Genomic DNA, 21684 nt, shown 5'->3' on the forward strand with positions numbered 1-21684 from the left:
CACACACCCAAACAACCATTCACAAACATACTCGTATACCCACAAAACCACTTGCATACCCCTACAACCATATAGATACACATTCATACAACCATTCACACACCCAGTGCACTAGTCAGAAACCCACTCACCCATACAGCCACTCATACACCCACTCACATACCCATACATCTACTCAGACACCCTCTCACACATTGATGCAGACAGTCACACAGCCACTCAGATCACAAATGTTAGAAATAGTATCACTCATTAGTAGTACACCTAATATACTAATCTAACTTTTTTAGTAGGTTAGTATATATGTTTAACACTCATAAACTCTTAGAAAACACTTACACTCACTTGATGATGTCATCAGTGATGTCTTCAATGATGTCACTGACCATGTTATTAGTTGTGTAATATGTGAAGTCATAAGCAGTGTATTGCGGAAGAAAAGTTACAGTTAGCTCAGGTACCTATAACTGCTGAATTTCACTGGTTTTGTATGAGTGAAATCTGAGCCTAACTATAACGTCCCTGTAACCTTTGTTTTTTTCAGTGAATATATATCTATATCTATCTATCTATGTATCTGTCTATCAAGATATAGTCAAACCAATTTAATTATTTTAACATTAGTTCGAAGTGTGTTGTAGTACCTGTGAGTGGCCATGTGTAGTGTCACTTAATTCAAGGCTTGGATGTAGTACATTTACACCCGTTTGACACCTTTATGGCTGGAGTGCATTTAGAAGTGTAGTTTGGGAACAGGGTTTTACTCTGTTGTAGATTTCTGTATGTATTGGCTTATCCCTCCTTAAAGCCCTCCTCAAATTAAGAGTAAGTATTTACCATTATCCAATCACTCCTCCTTGTCTCTCCTGCATTTGATAGAGAAACATATATCATTTTTACAGTACTTGAGCAGTAGTACAGTAGATATGAATACACCCCATGGTGTTTATGGGTGATGAAGCCTAATTTAAAGTTGTTTTAATTGTTGCTGTTAATATTGCAACCCACTTTGGAGGCTTTACTACTTTCTATTAGAAATTAAAGCAAGGATACTCCACATTTCGTGTTTGTTTATTCTCCTGCTCATTGCCGTTTATTTCTGTCTATTGTTTCCCTTTGTATTAATTCAGTCCAATAAAAGGGACCCCTGTACTAAACCCATTCCTATTACATTTGTCGGGGAGGTTATTTTGTAAAACACCTTCTTATTTTATTTGAGACATCTCGTTCAGGGGATCCCAAAGTAGTCAGAATTTACCAGCTCCACCTGGGGCAATGAGGGCATTTCACACTTGATAGCCTGAGGCTACGTACCCTAGACCATCAATTCGGGTACCATGTGCCTTTTTGGCACTTGTCGATAAGAGTAACTAGGCAGAGCAGTCCAGGGCTGACTTAGGGAGGTGCTGTGGTTAAAACCGTATAAAATAGCAAACACATAACTAAACACCCAATAAATCAATGTCCAGTCAGTGCTTTTAAAAAAAAAGTACTTTAATGAACACACAACTATTTACAAGATTTCAGGTGGAATAAGAGAACTCATTTTACAGGTACCATGTGACAAAGGGTGCAGAGCACTCTTTTATCATAAAAAACAGATATTGCTTTATAAGCCTAATGGACGTTTGGAAAACACAAGGCATTTCATAATAAAAAATGTTAAGTCTACAGGCTTTGCAAGTCATTCACTATGTAAATTGTGAAGCCTACTGCCTTCATCATGAAATGTAATAATAAAGTTAGCCTGTGGGCTTTACCTGAAACATGACTATGTTGTTTCTGCCTACGGAGATTCATCAAACAGTTATGTCAGACCAAAAGTATACATTGACATCAACATTAACTCTCCTTCAATAAACATCTAGCATTAATTCTGGCCGGATATAAAAACTGATATATGTATTAAACCCCTTCTCATTGCCAATATAAAATCAGTGCTTAATTTGAGCCAGTAGTTTCCGGTGCTCAGCACCAGCACTTCATTGTCAATACCTGCACTCATGGTGCTGTCTGTCTAATTTAGAGATGAGCAGCAAAACAGTTGTTTATTCATCCTGTAAACATAAAAAACGTCTTATACCTGCCACCCAAGCCACTCATATAGCTTTGGGGGCCTGGAATAATCTGAATTGTCACACTTGTAACGGTGTGATGGTTAATGGTTGTTATTGGCAGCTCTGGCAGGAGCAATTGGTGGGGCAAGATGGAGTGAACTCCTGATGAGGGCCCTGTCACTTAGTTTCTTAAAAATTAAGCACTGTGTGAAATCCATTCCTATTGTATTTTTTAAATTCTTCAAAATTTAAAGTCCCTTCCTATGGTGGTTGTCATATTGTTCACCATGTAAAACTCTTTCAGATGGCATTTACCAAAGTTCACAATGTAAAACTGTTAGACTTGGCATCTTTTTGGCATGTTTCCCCCGATTCTGCCAGGTATTCATGCCAGAGAAGGCCCAACTGGTTCTAGCCAGACACAGACACCCTCTGTCTGGAAGATCAAAGGATTTTTGTGTACAAATACTGGGGCCCAGATCCCTGAACTTTAGAACTCATCTGGATCAAGAAGACTGCCAATAAAAAGCTGCAAGAAGGAACGACTGCTTTGCTCCGTGCTTTGCTGGGCCGGCCTGCAGTGGCTGCTTCTCTCTTGGACAGTAAAAGGCCTGGACTGGACTTTCTGCAACCTAATTTGTGAGTCTCTCCAAGGGCTTGGGACAGAGCTTGCCCCCTGTTCACGAAGTGTCAGGAACAGCAAAGACTTCAAGTTCTTTGACCCTCAGCACTGGGGACTGTGTGTTTTGTGCTGCAACCTGAAGAACACCAACTCGACGACGTCTACAAAGCCACGGCTGACTCGGTGTCCTGAAGGCACCGCAGAGGGCACCGCCGAAATGCCGTACCGCAACCCTGGTATCACCGACGACACCTGTTGTTTCCGCCACCGAGCTGCTGCTTGCACTGTGACCTGTGGACCCGCACTCCGCACCGCCTTGCTTCATGCTGAAGCTTTGGCACCAGAGAGGGCACCACCGCAATGCCGCACCGTGACCCTGGTCTCACCGACAACGCCTGTTGATGCCGCCACCGAGCCGCTGCTCGCACCGCAACCTGTGGGCACCGCACTCCGCACCGTCTTGCTTCATGAAGACATCTTGGCCCTTCTGACGCCGCCACCTCCCACCGAGATCGACGACGCTGCTTGCACCGTGGTTTGGGGGCACCGCTCGTAAGTTTCACAATGCACCGCCCTCATTCCACACCGCAGCCTTGGCCCACCGACGCCAGTGCTATCGACTCCTGTTCATCAGCCCATGACAGCGCTTCAACTTGCACCACGACCTGCTAGCACCGTGACGAGCACCGCCTCCATCTCCCATCACGACCCTCGACTTACCGACGACGCCATCTGCCGCCGCCACCGAGCCGCTGCTCGCACTGCAACCTGGGGGCACGCATGCCGCACCGCTGCCCTTCGCACCGTAGCACCCGACGCCTGTTGGCGCCAGCGCTCCTGATCCCATCAGAAAGGATCAACCTGCAACGCGAGTGACCTCAAGGGCCCCATCGGCCTGCATTTCTGAAGGGTACTGTGTGCGGTTCTTCCTGACACCATAGCTGGCCTGCGCAGTCAGCCTGAACTGTTTTTGGATTTGTGTGTTCACAACGCGTGGTAGCCCGATGGAGCTATCCACACAAGGAACTCTTTTTAATCAATGTATTTTTTTTTTGAACTGTGAACTTTTAAGTATAGTATTGTGGATTTTTATCATTCTGGTCTTGTTTTAATTATATAAAAATATTGTAGTGCGTGCACTGTGTAACTGTTGGTTATGTGCAAATGCTTTACACACTGCCTCTAAGATAAGCCTGGCTGCTCATGCCAAGCTACCAAGGGGGTGAGCAGGGGTTATTTTAGACGTATAACTTCCTTATCCTGACTAGAGTGGTGGTATTGGCCCGGCTTTGGCCCACGCCCTAGCCTACCCAAAATCACATTTCTAACATTGGTTGTCAGCGTTGAGGATAGGACTTGTGTTTGCACTTAACTTGCAGTGATTGGTGTGTACTACTTCCCTATCGCAGACCATTACGTACCACATACTAACCCATTTTCTTTTTGGCAGATTTTTGTGATCTTGCCAGGTGAACTTTCTGCTTCATCATGCCGTAATCAATAGCATCATCCGTTGCATCCATGGACATTGCCTTTGAGGAGGATAGGTTGGAGCTCTACACTGTTCGGGAATTGAAATCCGTTTGCAAAAACCTAAAAGTCAAAATCAGAGGTCTCACTAGAAAGGATGAGCTACAAAAGTCGCTGAAGGGCCAGGGTAGCAGCCAGGGATGCAAGTGGGCAATCTGGTGACCTTAGTGGAGAGGCGGGGGAGCCTAGACCTAGGATGGATGTGCTTTTGGGAGGGGGGGAGCCCTTCCAACCAGGCAGCAGTGGACTATCCTCAGAGGAGCTGGAGGACAGGCGAAAAGCAAGGAGAGCAGCCACGGAGCTAGAAAAGATTAGATAGGCCAAGGAGGAGAAGAGAATGCTATTGGAACATGAACTAGCTGTTAAAGAGCTGGAGCTGAAGAGTAGGGCCAGCTCGGATGGTGTCAAAAACTCGTCAAGGCAGACAGACCAAATCGTACACATCCCTAAGAATATGGGCAGAGAGTTCAAGAAGGGGCATGACATACAGAGGTGGTTTCAGGGTTATGAGGCAGCGATACACATGAATGGGGTCCCTGAGGAGAATTGGGGAGCAGGATTGTGGTCTCTGTTTCCAGAGGAAACCAGGGATGCTTTGACAGCTTTGGGTAGGGGCATAACCTCACCTATGCTGATATGAAGGACGCCCTTCTCACTAGGTATGGTCTCACTCCTAAAAAGTACAGGGATCAGTTTAGGTCCTGGAAGAAATCTGATACCAACAAGTGGCTGGAATGTGTGGATGGGTTTTGTCGGTGGTTGGATGGCTGGGTGAAGGGCAGTAATGTGACAGATTTTCGGGGGCTCTTCAATTTGATTGCATGGGAGCACCTGTCTAGTCTATGTTTTGCAGATCTGCGCCAGCACCTGGTCGATAGTAAGCTAACTGACCCCAGGAAGCATTCTATGGAGGCGGACCGCTGGGTGAGTACCAGGGTCCACAAGAAAGCATTTGGGGGAGACCCAGTCAAAGGTGGGCAGGGTCCCCAGCAGAAGAGTGGGGGGGACAAGGGTAAAACACAGGAGTTCTCGAGAGGGCCCCAAAATAACACCCAGGGTAAAGGTTCCCATCTCCCCAGAGATAAGAAGCAAGGGGTCTCCACAGGAAAGCCTGCCGAGACCGCCCCCCAAAAGTGATTTGCCTGTGACCAGGTGGGGCACATGAAGGGAGACCCCAGATGCCCAAAGGGGACACAGCCACCCACCAGTGTACTGTCCAAAGTGTTGGTTAGTATAGCGCTTGGGGAGGAGTAGGAATCTCAACAGGAGGGTGGGGACCCCGCAGAAATGACCCTCGTCTCACTAGGGGACAGTGAGATGGTCCCAGAAGCCCAGGTGCTCCCTAACACAAAGAAATACAGCACCTGGGTGACCATCAACGGGAAAAGGGTAGAGGCACTCAGGGATACTGGAGCCAGTGTGACCTCCGTTCGGTCTCACCTGGTCCCTGAGATGCAGGTAGTTCCCGAGGCATTCCACCAGGGGATTGCAGTCGACAATTCAGAGCGCCAGTGTCTAATGGCGCAGGTTCCCTTTGAGTGGGGGGTCTCTGTGGTCCTTTAAGGGTAGTTGTGAGCCCTTCTATGCCTGTCGATTTTCTGCTCGGTAACGACCTGGAGTAGTCCTTATGGAAGGATGTTGAGCTCAGGTCCCACTTGGAAATGCTGGGGTTGCCATTGTGGGCCTATGTGTCCACTCGGTCGATGGTGGCCAAAGAGGGTGATCAGAGGGACCGGAGCCTGAAACAGTGGCCCAGCTCCCTGCCAAGATAAAAGGGCAAGGGGCACGGGAAACCAGCCCCTGAAGTTCCCATGGCCCGGGAGGAGGCGGACTCCGAGGGGGTGGCCCCGGTGCCTACAGGGGAACAGGTAGCCGAACTGGGGGACATCTCCGAGCTGACCCATTGGCAGCAAGAAGGGGGTCCCACCAGGGAGGAATTCTGCTGGGAGCAGAAAGAGTGCCCTTCTATGGAGGGTCTGCAGCAGCAGGCCGCAGCCCAGGCGACTGGTGTCCAGTCCGGTTCGCATTGGATATATTGGGAGAATGATCTCCTGTACAGCGAGCCTAAGGTCGCGGAACCTGGGTCAGCCCGTGTGCTGCTGGTACCCCAGCGCTTCCGGACCTTCCTATTGGGTCTGGCTCACGACGTGCCTTTGACAGGACATTTGGGGCAGGACAAGACCTTTGACCGGCTTGTCAGCAACTTCTTTTTTTTTTTTTTTTAATTCATATTTTACTTTAACGGTCACAAACACAGATGAAAATAAGGAAAAATTTCATACATTCAATTAATTAGACTAAAAACATTAAAAGAGCAATAACAGTGACTACAGATGGATAAAAGCACATATAAAATAAAAGAAAACAAATATCATAACATAACAAATAATACAAAAATTCAGTATACATATTGTTAGTCCCATTCGAGGCTAGACCATTGCCTTACAAATTTAACTAAAGATCTCAATCCCCTTGCTTTTGCCAGTGCCAATTCCATCTCATCTTCTTCTGGCCTCAAATACGAAGGCAGTCGGATGTGCATTGTCGGTCTTGCCAAACTTGCCAGGCAAGTGGCAAGAGTGGGAGGAAGGTCAAAACTCCTCTCCAACCGTTCCCCGTGGTGGGGACAAACTTCGAAAGGGTAGGAATGGACATCACGGGCCACTGGACCCCAAGACAGCCATGGGAAACAGGTACATCCTGGTCTTGGTGGATCATGCCACCCTGCACCCGGAGGCAATCCCTATCAGGACAACAGTGGCGCCAGTGGTGGGCCAGGCGTTAATGGGGATCTTTTCCCGCGTGGGGTTCCCCAGAGAGGTGGTTTCCGACAGGGGTACTAATTTCATATCGAAGTATATGGCATCCCTGTGGAAGGAGTGTGGTGTTACGTACAAGTTCCCCACTCCTTACCACCCCCAAGGTAACGGTCTGGTGGAAAGGTTCAACCAGACCTTGAAAGGCATGATCAAGGGTCTCACTGAATCCATGAGGTGTAAGTGGGACGTCCTCCTACCGTGACTTCTCTTTGCATATAGGGAGGTACCCCAGAAGTCTCTCGGGTTCAGTCCCTTTGAGCTTTTGTATGGTCACGTGCAGGGACCTCTAAGCTTGGTGAAGGAAGGCTGGGAGGTCGCTCCCAGGAAGACACCCCAGGATGTGTTCAGCTACATGCTAGCCTTCCGCAACCAAACTGCCCGCTTCAGGAAACTCGGTCAGGCGAACCTCGAGGCCAGCCAGGAAGAAATTAAGAAGTAGTATGACCAGAATGCCACTCTGGTTGAATTTCACCCTGGACAGAAAGTGTGGGTCATGGCCTCTGTGGAACCTTGTGCATTGCAGGACAAGTGGACGGGACCCTTTGAGGTGGTGTAGCGCAAAAGTGAGGTCACCTACCTGATGGATTTGTAGGCACCTCGGAACCCATTGCGGGTCCTCCATGTGAACCTCCTCAGACCCCACTTTGAGAGGACGGAAGTGAGCATGCTCTTAGCGACGGATGAAGGGGAGGAAGTGGAGAGTGAGCCTCTCCCGGACCTCCTCTCTGCCCAAGAGGGGGATGGGTCAGTGGATGGTGTGACCCTCTCCCCAGCCCTGACCGCTGAGCAACAGAGCGAGAGTCGCCAGTTGTTGGAGCAGTTTACCCCACTGTTCTCCTTGACCCCAGGTGTTACTCACTAGTGTACCCACGACGTGGATACCGGTGTGGATACCGGTGACAGCCCCCTGGTGAAACACAATTTTTACCAGCTGGCTGACCGGGTCAAGGCCAGCATCAAAGAGGAGGTCTCGAAGATGTTGGTGTTGGCGGTAGTTGAGCCATCCAGCAGCCCATGGGCCAGCCCCGTGGTCTTGGTCCCGAAGGCAATGGCACCCGGTGCCGCCCCAGAACTGCGGTTCTGTGTGGGCTATCGGGGGCTCAATGCCGTCACGTGGACAGACGCACACTCCATCCCCCAAGCTGACGAGCTCATCGACCGGTTGGGAGCGGCCAGATTCCTGAGTACGTTCGATTTGACGTCAGGGTACTGGCAGATCGCTCTAACCGAGGGAGCCAAAGAGAGATCTGCCTTCTCAACTCTGGACGGGCATTACCAGTTCCAAGTGATGCCCTTCGGGCTGGAGGAATTCAGCGCCGCATACCTGGATGACATTGCGGTGTTCAGCTCCAGTTGGGACGAACACCTACGACACCTCAGGGAAGTGTTGAGGGCGCTGCAGATGGCAGGCCTCACGATTAAGGCCAGTAAGTGCCAGATCGGGCAGGGTGTGTACTTGGGACACCAGGTCGGAAGCGGCCAGGTGGCACCCCTACAGCCCAAGATTGACACTATTCTGCCTTGAGAGCCCCCCAAGACCCAGACTGAGGTGAGGGCCTTCTTAGGACTCACCGGATACTACCGGAGGTTTGTTAAGGGATATGGCACCATCGTGGTCCCCTTAACTGAGCTGACTTCCAAGAAGCAGCCGAAAAAGGTGATCTGGATTGAGTCCTGCCAGAAGGCGTTTGATACCCAGAAGGCCGCCATGTGCACGGCCCCCGTTCTCAAGGCCCCCGACTTCTCCAGAGAATTTGTCATGCAGACCAACGTGTCAGAGCATGGAGTGGGGGCGGTGCTCTCACAACTGAATGATGAGGGCCTAGATCAGCCGGTAGTCTTCCTTAGCAGGAGACTACTCCCCAGGGAGCAAAGGTGGAGTGCCATAGAAAGGGAAGCTTTTGCTGTGGTCTGGGCACTGAAGAAGCTGAGGTCCTACCTGTTTGGGATTAACTTCTGGGTTCAGACCGACCACAGGCCCCTCAGGTGGTTAATGCAGATGAGAGGGGAGAATCCAAAACTGCTGAGGTGGTCCATCTCCCTACAGGGAATGGACTTCACGGTGGAACACAGTTCTGGGACAGAACACACCAATGTAGATGGCCTGTCCCGGTGATGCAGCCCGGCTATTATAAAACCTTCCTTATGACACCAACCCAGAAAAACCCTTACACCATTTGTTCATTGGTGGGGCCCATAACACCGAAACACACATTCACTTAGTTTTTCTGGATCAGTGATAAGCAGACGAACTGCAAGACATACGGGGTACCTTGTTAAAATTTTACCTAACTAATAACTATATACATTATATACATTTGATTTTGGAATTGTCAGTTCTAAACATAAAGGTACTCCGCTATTTTGGTCAATTAACCAACTAGTAGGAATCAGTTGATGGCGATTAAGTCTAGCTCAATCACAATTAATACCTTTTAATAATTATTTATCATAACTTTAATTCTAATAACCACAGACTCAGCTTTGAGTTAGCATGAATTTTTTTTCTAGATTCATTGAATAATTGAATACGTTTTATTAGACAAAAATACTAGACATTATTTTCATAAGAATTTAAGTAAAGATTGAATAGAAATGGAAAATACTCATTACCCTTGGCCTTAGGGCAATGACGAGAATGATTCACCAGAACATGAATCGAAGATCACAGGATAGGTTGCCAATACTGACTGACTGTCCCTCTAACCTCCTAAGACGTGTTCCCTCCCAGGATAGAATCCCGAGACGGTCTCGTTCCTTTTCCCCATCAACGTTCGAAGTCCAAATTGACAAAGGTGCCGATTACGATCCGGTAAAAAAATTCCCCGTGCGACTCGTATCCGGTCTTTTTACCGTACGAATCGTACAAGTGCCGTACGAACTGGCAATCACGATTCGCATGGGAAAAAGTCCATACGAACCGCATCGGGATTGATTTCCCACACGTCCTCGGGTCGGAAAATGTGTCCGACACGTCCTCGGACGATTTACCGTACAAATGTGAAAGGTGAAGTCCGACCAAGGAATCACGATCCATCCCGTGCGTCCGATCTTACAACCGTATGGAAAAAACACCATCCGCACCGAACTCCCATAACAACCATGGAGACATGTGCCCGCATACGCGCCCAACACTCCCCCCCGCCCCCGTACGTCCGAGACGTACCCCCCGTGTATGTACACCCCAGTACGTTCGAGTCGAACCCCCACCCCAGTACGTGTCATACTACCATCTATGTACACCCCAGTACGTTCGAGTCCAACCCCCACCCCAGTACGTGTCGTACCAACGTCCATGTACACCCCAGTACGTGCGAGTCGTACCCGTCCGACCCCATGTATGTACACCCCAGTATGTTCGAGTCGAGCCCCCACCCCTGTACGTGTCGTACCACCGTCTATGTACACCCCAGTACATTCGAGTCGAACCCCCACCCCTGTACGTGTCCGACCCCCATGTATGTACACCCCAGTACGTTTGAGTCGAACCCCCACCCCTGTACGTGTCGTACCACCGTCTATGTACACCCCAGTACGTTCGAGTCGAACCCCCACCCCAGTACGTGTCCGACCCCCATGTATGTACACCCCAGTACGTACGAGTCGAACCCCCACCCCTGTACGTGTCGTACCACCGTCAATGTACACCCCAGTACGTTCGAGTCGAACCCCCACCCCAGTACGTGTCGTACCACCGTCTATGTACACCCCAGTACGTTCGAGTCGAACCCCTACCCCAGTACGTGTCGTACCAACGTCCATGTACACCCCAGTACGTTCGAGTCGAACCCCCACCCCTGTACGTGTCGTACCAACGTCCATGTACACCCCAGTACGTTCGAGTCGAACCCCCACCCCTGTACGTGTCGTACCACCGTCTATGTACACCCCAGTACGTTTGAGTCGAACCCCCACCCCTGTACGTGTCGTACCAACGTCCATGTACACCCCAGTACGTTCGAGTCGAACCCCCACCCCTGTACGTGTCCGACCCCCATGTATGTACACCCCAGTACGTTCGAGTCGAACCCCCACCCCTGTACGTGTCGTACCAACGTCCATGTACACCCCAGTACGTTCGAGTCGAACCCCCACCCCGGTACGTGTCGTACCACCGTCTATGTACACCCCAGTACGTTCGAGTCGAACCCCCACCCCTGTACGTGTCGTACCACCGTCTATGTACACCCCAGTACGTTCGAGTCGAACCCCCACCCCTGTACGTGTCGTACCAACGTCCATGTACACCCCAGTACGTTCGAGTCGAACCCCCACCCCTGTACGTGTCGTACCACCGTCTATGTACACCCCAGTACGTTCGAGTCGAACCCCCACCCCTGTAAGTGTCGTACCACCGTCTATGTACACCCCAGTACGTTCGAGTCGAACCCCCACCCCTGTACGTGTCGAACCACCGTCAATGTACACCCCAGTACGTTCCCGTCGCACCCCCAACACAACCTCCTAAGTACGGAGCGCACCCCAGGCCCCAACATCACAACCGCATGTACGAGTCGTACCAAGCCACACACAAGGACAGCACCGTACAACCAAATGGCCCATGTACACACCGTACACACGCTAAAAACACACGTACACAACCAGGACAAAACCAAACAACACAAGAATACACTATTCGAATGGCACAAAGCCACTAAACATGGCCCACAAACACAAAAAAAACACATCCACTGACCTGCAACTGCCAAAAACAAACAGAGGCCCAAAACACCACCACTCCTTATAACACACCCACCCAAACTTCAAACACAGCCACACCCACCCATGGACCAATAAAAAGGGCCCACATACACAAACCATGAGCTTTTGCAACAGACTCACTGCTGCCAGACACCACAGAACCATACTACAAGCCTCACCACACCTTACACTTGCAAACCTCCACACAACCACCTCCACAAACACCCCCTCATCACATTCACACACACACACCTGCACAACCACACCCACACACCCACAACCATCCACACACACCCCCCACCATCCACACCCACACCCCTCACCATGCCCACCAACAAGAATCCAAAGTTCAGTAACCGAGAGTTGGAGGTCCTTGTTGATGAAATCCTCAGAGTCGAGCCACAGCTCTTTGGAACATTGGTCAGACAGACCAGCATTGCAGCAAAAACAGCCATGTGGCAGACCATCGTCGATGCTGTGAATGCTGTTGCGGACACCAGAAGGACCAGGCAGGAATGCCAAGCCAGGTGGTACGATCTGCGGAGGAGGGTCCGAGCCAAGATGCTGGAGGAACACAACCAGGCCAACGCCACCGGAGGAGGGCCCTCCCGCAGACCCGTACACTACCAGCCCTGGGAGGAGAGGGTGATGGCCATACAGCCGGTGGAGGCAGTCGAAGGATTAGGAGGACTCCGAGACCCGGGTGAGTACACGAACAACACACCTCACATGGGGGGGACCTCATCCACAACCAAAATCACTAACAGGCACGCAACCACCCCAACCTATCGCATGACTCAACCACACTCCATGAACACGCACATGCCACTGCCGCCACCATGCCCCATGCACCCAGCTGGACAATGTCAAGTCACAGGCCACAGAAGAAACCAACACATGACACGGTAACCCGGATGGCGGGAGGGTGGGCCCCAAAAATCACATAGTGCAACTCAGAAGCAGACAACAATGCCCTCTGCCCATATGGCCCAGGTCACAGCCAGACAAACAGTGTGTCCCCACACAGGAAAGACTCGCCAGCAAATGGCGGACGCCTTGCATCAACACATGGGAGTGAAGGCACTGTTTTGCACATGACAGCAGCTAATGAACAGCCAACACTGTGAAAGAGTGGCAGCACACACAACCACAGCAGCAGCGCACACACAGACACTACACCCAATGGGTGCCTGGAGATCACAAACAAACTCACAGCAACAAGCCAAGGGCCATTCAAAGGACTGGAAAAAGTGTGTGTCTAGGAAGCTGGGCTGAGGTGACAGAGGGTGACACACAGAGGGAGGGAGAGGGGGACAGAGAGGGAGGGAGAGGGGGACAGAGAGGGAGGGAGAGGGGGACAGAGAGGGAGGGAGAGGGGGACAGAGAGGGAGGGAGACACAGGGACACGGACAGAGGGAGGAGGCTGACACACGGAGGGAGGGAGAGGGGGACAGAGAGGGAGGGAGAGGGGGACAGCGAGGGAGGGAGAGGGGGACAGAGAGGGAGGGAGAGGGGGACAGAGAGGGAGGGAGACACAGGGACACGGACAGAGGGAGGAGGCAGACACACGGAGGGAGGGAGAGGGGGACAGAGAGGGAGGGAGAGGGGGACAGAGAGGGAGGGAGATGGGGACAGAGAGGGAGGGAGACACAGGGACACGGACAGAGGGAGGAGGCTGACACACGGAGGGAGGGAGAGGGGGACAGAGAGGGAGGGAGAGGGGGACAGAGAGGGAGGGAGAGGGGGACAGAGAGGGAGGGAGACACAGGGACACGGACAGAGGGAGGAGGCAGACACACGGAGGGAGGGAGAGGGGGACAGAGAGGGAGGGAGAGGGGGACAGAGAGGAAGGGAGAGGGGGACAGAGAGGGAGGGAGACACAGGGACACGGACAGAGGGAGGAGGCTGACACACGGAGGGAGGGAGAGGGGGACAGAGAGGGAGGAAGAGGGGGACAGAGAGGGAGGGAGAGGGGGACAGAGAGGGAGGGAGAGGGGGACAGAGAGGGAGGGAGACACAGGGACACGGACAGAGGGAGGAGGCAGACACACGGAGGGAGGGAGAGGGGGACAGAGAGGGAGGGAGAGGGGGACAGAGAGGGAGGGAGAGGGGGACAGAGAGGGAGGGAGACACAGGGACACGGAGAGAGGGAGGAGGCAGACACACGGAGGGAGGGAGAGGGGGACAGAGAGGGAGGGAGAGGGGGACAGAGAGGGAGGGAGACACAGGGACACGGAGAGAGGGAGGAGGCTGACACACAGAGGGAGGGAGAGGGGGACAGAGAGGGAGGGAGACACAGGGAGAGCAAATCAGCCGTGTGGTGTGTGGGAATGTCTGCTCGTCAGCAGGTAGACTGCGTGCATGTAGCCAAGGGTGGCCAGTGCCAGAACCCCCCCTCTTCACCATGGCAAAACACAGGCCCATGTCACAACCTGTTCACGAGCACAACGACAGCTACCTGCATTATATAAGTGTGTGGATCCACTCCATGTGCACATTACAGTGCTACACGGAAGGCGCCAATGCATGGCTCGCCACACCTGCCGACTCCACTGCTGACTGCAGTCACACTTGACGCAGCAAGTAAGACTGTGCCACACATATTGAAAGGGGCCAAAGTGGTGTCCAAGGGACACACCCATGCACAAGTGCACTGTGAGTGGAATGCAAGACAGATCCTAATTCCAAGAGGAAAAGTGCCAACTTTGAAACTGATGAAACATGGATGTTGCATGGACCAAAATTAACATTGTCTCTCTCACACACAGGTCAACGTCGTGGTTCACCCCCCAACACTGGGGGGGAAGACTCACAGGACCCGGATCTGCGGGAGCCCGATCCCACCGGCAGCGACGACTCTCACCACTCTGTGGACGACCCCGACCAACCTGGCACCTCTGGTGTCCAACCACCTGCAGCACCTGCGTCAGGTACAACTGTGCCAACCACCACCCCCACTCCTGCCACATCCCAGGAGACACCCAGGATCCCTGCCCCACCACCACAATGCAGCCAGGCTGGCCAGGAGGGACACGGTGTCCCGGGCACCCAGGAGGAGGCAGGCGACAACGCCAATGCCACCCCTCAGGGGACCCGGAGACCCGATGTACCCACAAGGGCAGGCCAGGTGCAAGTGGGCAGGGGTGGTGGGAGTGGAGGACGGCGGAGGCGCGAGCCTGACCAGTTGGCTGGGGAACCGGTATTTTCCCATGTCCGTAACATCCTGGACACATACCGGCAGGACACCACGGGCATGGCCCAGGTTGTGTCTGTCCTCGAGGGGATCAAGACCCAGCAGGCCCAGCAACATGCGGAGCTACATGCCTGTCTACTGCAACACCAACGGAGGATGGAGGACGGACAGGCTGAGCTCGTGACGGCGTACACGGGAATTCACGATACACTCCGTCGGATGGCCGACAACATGGCCGACCCTCCCTGTGCCAGAAGGCGGAGAACATCACCACCCACAGGGAGGGATCAGGAGGAGGAGGAGGAAACATCCGATGGAGCATCCCAGACGTCGTCACGGCCTGCTTCTGAGGGTCCCCGCAGGAGGGCGGGTCGTCCACGGAAAAGACCGTGAGGGTCGGCGCAACATTACCATCTCCCAGGACACCTGGCCTGGCACCTGGCCCACTGGAGCAACAGCATCACAGCATCAAGAGACATTCTCTGCCACATGGCCCTGCTGGTCACTGTCTGACCAATGTTGACAAAGACTGTGGCATGGACTCTGAGGATTTCAAATGGCAAGGACACCAACTCCCCTACTGAACTTTGGATTCCAAACTTCCGGAAAGCCCCTCACTTTATCCCCCCCCCCCCAAATAAAAATTCACACCATGAAGCATGAAGAGAAGATGGCTGCTGGTTGCATTATTACCTTACATGTGTGTTGTAAAGTCTAAACATGCCTGAGCTCTCTTTTGACTCCAACCATCCACACCCTGGGGCCTGAGTCTGGCACAGGACACACGGGTCACAGTGTATTAGTCAAGACAGACATGGAGCACCATACACACCCGTGATGGGCCCAACCAGCTGAGGGGGTGGCCGCACAACCGTGCTGACAGACACATTGAGTACAGCAACAGTCATGCACAGAGGTCAGGGATCATGTCCAGGGTCCTGGGGGGCACCCAGGTATGTGTAGACAGGTGGCAGAACCATGTCCTGCAAGCTTGAGTCCGGTGGATGCAGAGAATGGGGGCCTGGCCAACGTTGGATGCATGGGGATGGCACATATCACAATACCCACACAGTCATGGACATCATGCCCAATACACAGTCTCAGCCCACACACACAGCTTGCATCTTGCTACTCGACACATCGACACATAGCCACTATCAGGGAAAACCATGCCAGACATGCTGGATGCACCGTGGCAACACACCAGCATTGACGGAGAAGAGGCACCTTGGAGGCATAGGGACACCTTTATTAGTCATGTGTTCGGGATTGCAGAGGCAACTTGAAGTACACATGAACACATCTTGTGGAGTAACATGTGGGTCCAACACTGGCACCCCCCTTCTGCAGCACAAATGCGTGTTAGCCATGGAACTGGCACACAATTGTCGGCTAACAGCTAAACACCCACAGCTGCTCACGGAGAGACTGCCATACACCATTGATCCGCTGATGTGGAAGTCCCACACCATGTCAAGCCAATGCTAACCGTATGTGTCCGAGGGCAGTGTCACACACATTGATGCCATCATCACAATCCACTATCCCATCACTGATGACTGTCAACCAGGCAGACCATCTAGTCAGGTGTACACAGCTGCATGTCGTGTCCCATGGTGATGCTACATGGCTGCAGAGGAACCAAACATCGACAGGGGCAGTGTGCATACATCGTGAACAACTGCCACACCCAATACACCCCTGATGCATCCCTTACCCTATGGAGACTTCCAAACGTGTCCGTGCCTGTAACGCTGAGTCAGCCCACGATGACGTGTCCATGAGGAATAGTAGTGCCACAACAATGCAAGCAGCAGACGGCATGCGCAAGTACCTGGGGAAGAGAGACACACAAGAAGTCAGCCACAAAAAGCACAGCCACTTGCATGTGCATTTACTCGACACATGTATGGATGACAACATGCTAGGTCACAATTATGACTGGGGAAATACAACCATCACTGCCACCATCACTCCAGTGACACACCCACACACACCTCTGACTCACGTGCCATACATGCCGGTGGAGACACACATCACAACACATGCCACACGGGGACCAATGCGTGCACACTCAGACACTGGTACTCACCACTAAGCAAAGAAGTCGCGTATGAGCCGAGTCCGGATGTCCTCTTGCGGCTCCACATCCTCCACATCACTAGCCCCATTGCCAAGCCCTTCGTCCTCCACGGGTGGATGGTCCTCGTCATGTTGATCCAGGATGAGTGGCACAGCTCTCTCAACTGCCATGTTGTGCAGCATGCAGCAGACCATGAAGATTTTGCAGACCTTCGCAGGGGCATATGGGAGTGCGCCGCCGGTCTTGTGGAGGCACCGAAATCGGCTCTTCAGCAGGCCAAACGTCCTCTCTATCACTCGCCTTGTCCGGCCATGGGCGGTGTTGTAGCGGAGCTGGGCCGGCGTGATGGGGTTGCGGAGAGGTGTGAGCAGCCATGGCATGTTGGGATAGCCAGCGTCCCCTACATGGGAAGCACATTGACATCGTTAGAAGTGGTGCAGCGGTCGTGCTGGTAGGCTATGCAAAATACAGGACAGACAGACTGTACCCACAAACAACACATGCTCTTTCGTTGCGCAGCTGCATCATCATTTCAGGCATCCTGCTACGCCTCATGATGTAGGCATCGTGTGCTGATCCTGGAAAACGAGCACAGACATGTGAAATCACCATGTTGGACTGACACACCACAAGGGCATTGATGGAGTGGTAGTGCTTCCGATTGCGGTACGCCACCTCCCGTGCGTGTGGTGGTACCAAAGCTACATGTGTCCCATCTATGGACCCAATGACATGGGGCATCCCTCCCAGGGCATAGAATCCACGCTTGACCGCAGTCAACTGTTCAGGGGTTGGGAACTTGATGAAGTCATCCAGGTGAATCAACATGGCCTCTAAGAAATCATGCAGCACACGGCAGAACACGCTCTGGGACATGCCACCAACAGGAGCTATGGTATATTGAAAGGTACCCGTGGCAAGAAAATGTAGGGCAGCCATTACCTTCAGCTGGGGTGTCAGTGCCGTAGGATACCTGTGCTGCGGTTGCAGGTGTGGTGCCAGTCTCGCCGTCAACTCCAGAATCAACGGTTGGGGGAAGCGGTAGAGCCGGATGCTGTCATTCTCCCGCATGTCAGCCAAGTCCGGAATTGCTCGGGCAAGAGGCGGCGCTCTGCAGTAATTTGGAAGTGACAAGATAGAGTGAGTGCACTACGACAACAATTCATATGTACTGAGCACATATTAATCTGTCAATACACATATGCTACATAGGGAGTCAGGTATGTGCTACATGCCCAGGACACGTATGGATGCAAGGTGACACCCCTACCAAGACCCAGCTACACACGGAGATTGAGAACCTCCCCATGCCATGCCATGGGAATAGCTGTGTCCCAGTGCAAGTGAACAGCCAGACGCAAGACAGGAGTGACATACGCCCACACATCAGCAGAAGTAGGATGCCGATTGCAGAGACTGGTAGCGGAACACTAGAGCCACAGGTCACATGACATTACACTAGGACAGCCCACACACCTTGCCATGAAGGTGCACATGTCATGACTCTCCACACATTCATTGTGAGGATGCAGACATGTCCTTGTCACAGTACTCCGTGTCCCATGCATACATGTGCATCTCACATCTGCTACCACATGTGGCATGGTGTGCGGAACAGTGTGCAATGTCAATCTACACACAGACACATGTTGGTTGCTGCAACGGCTGCAGCTTTTGAGGGTGCTCCAACATCAACCTGATGGGAAGCCCCCACACATACATGACATTGTCACATTGTGCACCGTGGGTAGTGACAAGTCAGGTGTGGTAACCCCTGTAACGGGCATCAGGGGACACTTCCGTGTGTTGGTGTCCGTGCCATGCCAGTGACGCTCACCCCAAGTGTGCAGTACGACATGCACACATGTCAAAGGAGTCAAGGGCATGCCTGCCACACATTGCACCATCACACAGTACATCTGTACACATCTCATCATACATCTGGTGCTTTCTCGACTGGAGTAATGTTCCAAATCACAGGCCGTCACACCTGTGCCCCACACATGTAGTAATGCACAGACGATGCCTTGATGTCAATTAATGGACAAGTATGTCCATTCATGGACAAGTATGTCCATCCATGGACAAGTATGTCCATCCATGGACAAGTATGTCCATCCATGGACAAGTATGTCCGCCCTATCCCTACCTGTGTGCCGCCTGTCACCACTGTGATGTGTGAAAACCGCTGTACTGCTGCGAAGAGGGCCTGTGTACGTTCCCATATCACTATGGGAGTGCTGCCGTATGTGTACCCATCGTGATGGCGAGCGTACAGGCATGTGTACGGCCCGTACCACTACGAGTACGCATACGCAAGAACACCCATAGTGGTAGGGCCGTACGCACGCCTGTACGCTCCCTATCACTATGGGTGGCCTCGCGTATGCGTACTCGTAGTGGTACGGGCCGTACACACGCCTGTACGCTCCCTATCACTATGGGTGGCCTCGCGTATGCGTACTCGTAGTGGTACGGGCCGTACACACGCCTGTACGCTCCCTATCACTATGGGTGGCCTCGCGTATGCGTACTCGTAGTGGTACGGGCCGTACACACGCCTGTACGCTCCCTATCACAACGTGTACGCATACGCGAGGCCACCCATAGTGATAGGGAGCGTACAGGCGTGTGTACGGCCCATACCACTACGAGTACGCATACGCGAGGCCACCCATAGTGATAGTGAACGTAGGCACGCGTGCACGGGCCGTTGCAATGCATTTAGGGTGCCCTAGGGCCCCGGAACGCACCGTACCTGTGTGTGAAGCTCCAAATTACATAGGGGACACATGAGGGACAAGTATTAAGGCCTACATGCATGCTGGTTGTCATGGAGACCAAGTTCAAAATTTGAATTTGTTCTGGAAGGTGCACAGCAGAAGTCAGTTGGAATTAATATACTTTGTTGCAATGTGTTTGTGGGGCTGACATCATGCAGGAGAATGAAACCGATAGAGAACCCACAGACTGCTAGGTTTGAAGGGATTGGAGGAAACATAGGATGCAAATTTGAGTGACCAATCACTCTGTACTCCTGTGCATGAGATGGGCCAGCAAGGCAGATATAAGGCAGCCAGGTCCCATGAGGGAGCACTTGCCTGCACATCTTTGTATTCCACGACCCAGCTGCTGCTACTGATTCCCTGGAACCATGTCAAGGGCTGTGGAGAGGTCACAGCCATTCACCCTGGAGGAGAACATGGCTTTGGTGGATGTGATCCTCCCACGGTACCCCATGCTGTATGGGCGACCAGGTTATCAGGTGAGTTCAGTGTCCACTGGCACAGACTGTGTCCCTTTTTTGTGACTGTGACTTCTGCCATTGTGTCCAGGTGTGACACACATGCTATGTACTGTAGGGGGGACCCAGGGGGGGGAATGCCTGATGTCTCCCAGCAGTGCCCTGAGACAGGAGGGGTGGGGGCCTATCACTCCCAGCAGTGCCCCGAGACAGGAGGGGTGGGTGCAGAGTCCTCCCAGCAGTGCCCTGAGACAGGAGGGGTGGGGGCCTATCACTCCCAGCAGTTCCCTGAGACAGGAGGGGTGGGGGCCTATCACTCCCAGCAGTGCCCTGAGACAGGAGGGGTGGGTGCAGAGTCCTCCCAGCAGTGCCCTGAGACAGGAGGGGTGGGGGCCTATCACTCCCAGCAGTGCCCTGAGACAGGAGGGGTGGGTGCTGAGTCCTCCCAGCAGTGCCCTGAGACAGGAGGGGTGGGTGCCTATCACTCCCAGCAGTGCCCTGAGACAGGAGGGGTGGGTGCAGAGTCCTCCCAGCAGTGCCCTGAGACAGGAGGGGTGGGTGTGATGCACAGTGTGAGCCTGGCTCATTGATTGTGTAGTTGCCCTCATTCCACCTGTGTCCTTTCAATGGCACGTACTGCTTTTGGCCTTCCCCCAGAGGATCATGTCCCTATGACAAAGGTGCAATGCGTTGGATGCATACTATGCCTTGTTGTAAACAGCAAATGTGTTCTAATCTGTGTCCCTGTGACATGTGCCAGGTGTATTGATGTAGTGTCACTTGTTCATCCTCACAGGTAGACGCCTCTGCCAAGGAGCAGATATGGCTGGACGCCGTCAGCGCCGTGAGGAGTGCGGATGGTCGGAGGCGGCACCTGTCCCAGGTGAGGAAACGCTGGCAGGATATCCGGTGCTGGACGCGGAGGATCGCACGGCTCCTGCTGGGGGACTCACCTGAGAGCCACAAGAACCGCGGGCGCCGCCGTCTCTCCCACATCCAGAAACGTGTGCTGGCGGTGGTCTTTCCTGACTTGGACAGGCGTCTACAGGCCATGCAGCAGCCGGAAGGGGGTAGGTACATGTGTGTGTTTGTTGTGTTTCACCAGCATTTGTAAGTGCACTGTTCCATGGATACACTTCCAGGGTTTATGGTGCTGTGCAGATCCTGTTACCCACAGTGTTGCAGGCCTCTCCTGCCTCCCTTCCCCACCTTGCAATGTGTTCCCTGGTCTCTGTGTAGTCACTCCATCACAAAGTTATGTAGCCTGACACCTTCTCCAAGTGTACAATGCCTGCAGCATCATGTGTGGGGGTGGTGTGTAACAGGTTTAGTGACCTTGCCTGTGCCCTGTCCAGTTCTGGTGAGGAAATATGAATTTTGTGATCAGTTATGTCCCCTATCGTAGACCCCAACGGCTCCATGTGCATGCTATAAG

Source organism: Triturus cristatus, chromosome 10, assembly GCF_964204655.1.
Source record: "Triturus cristatus chromosome 10, aTriCri1.1, whole genome shotgun sequence".
Classification (NCBI taxonomy): Eukaryota; Metazoa; Chordata; class Amphibia; order Caudata; family Salamandridae; genus Triturus; species Triturus cristatus.